This window comes from Anopheles coustani, assembly GCF_943734705.1.
Source record: "Anopheles coustani chromosome X unlocalized genomic scaffold, idAnoCousDA_361_x.2 X_unloc_66, whole genome shotgun sequence".
NCBI classification, from domain to species: Eukaryota; Metazoa; Arthropoda; class Insecta; order Diptera; family Culicidae; genus Anopheles; species Anopheles coustani.
Window position 1 is genome coordinate 6,353 of NW_026525177.1, and position 1,148 is coordinate 7,500.

Sequence of the window (1,148 nt, forward strand, 5' to 3'; positions counted from 1 at the left end):
AACTAGATACTTTATGCAAGGCGTACTCAAAACTGTGGTGTGAAGTATAAAGTATAGTCCTCATCTGGTCCACGCTGCTTCGGCGGTCCTGGGTAAGATAGTTAATTCTAGCTTGCCCTATGTGGAAGAGGACACAATACTTAATACTGTGGTGTAATGGACAAGGTATAGTCCTCCACTGGTCCACGCTGCTCCGGCGGTCCTGGGTAAGATAGTTCATTCTAGCTTGCCCTATGTGGAAGAGGACTCAATACCCTACCTGTTGAGCTTGAAACAAAGTCATCACTTGGGCATGCTCATATTGCCATACAATATTCCATTATCTACTAATGAGCATGCAGCTATATGATTATAACCTGTAAACGATTACCCCGCCGTAGTTCAGCGCTTCAACCAAGTGATGACTTCAGTATGGCTAGTGTGTGAAGTATAAAGTATAGTCCTCCCCTGGTCCACACTGCTTCGGCGGTCCTGGGTAAGATAGTTAGTTCTAGCTTGCCCTATGTGGAAGAGGACACCATACTTAATACTGTGGTGTAATGAACAAAGTATAGTCCTCCACTGGTCCACGCTGCTTCGGCGGTCCTGGGTAAGATAGTTAGTTCTAGCTTGCCCTATGTGGAAGAGGGCATACAAGACAAAGTATAGTTCTCCCCTGGTCCACGCTGCTTCGGCGGTCCTGGGTAAGATAGTTAATTCTAGCTTGCCCTATGTGGAAGAGAGCATACATGAACCAAGAACGAAGGTTATGATCGAGGAATGATTCGACAACTAACCGATGGTATGAAATGTGAAGAATTCAAGCAAGCACACAATCAAGTCATCACTTGGGCATGCTCGATAGCCAACCTCATGACATTAACCTAGTAGAGCATGCGAAAACCAATATATATGTAAACGATGCCTCCCTAGTTCAGCGCTTCAACCAAGTGATGACTTCAGAATGGCTAAATCAAATCGGTTCAAACCATACCATCGGTATCCTATTGAAACACACAAGTCGATATCAAACCTCATGATTGTGTAGTCCTCCACTGGTCCACGCCGCTTCGGCCGTCCTGGGTAAAATGGAACATTCCAGCTTGCCCTATGTGGAAGAGGGCACATTACTCAATACTGTGGTGTGAAGTATAAAGTTCAGTTCTCCC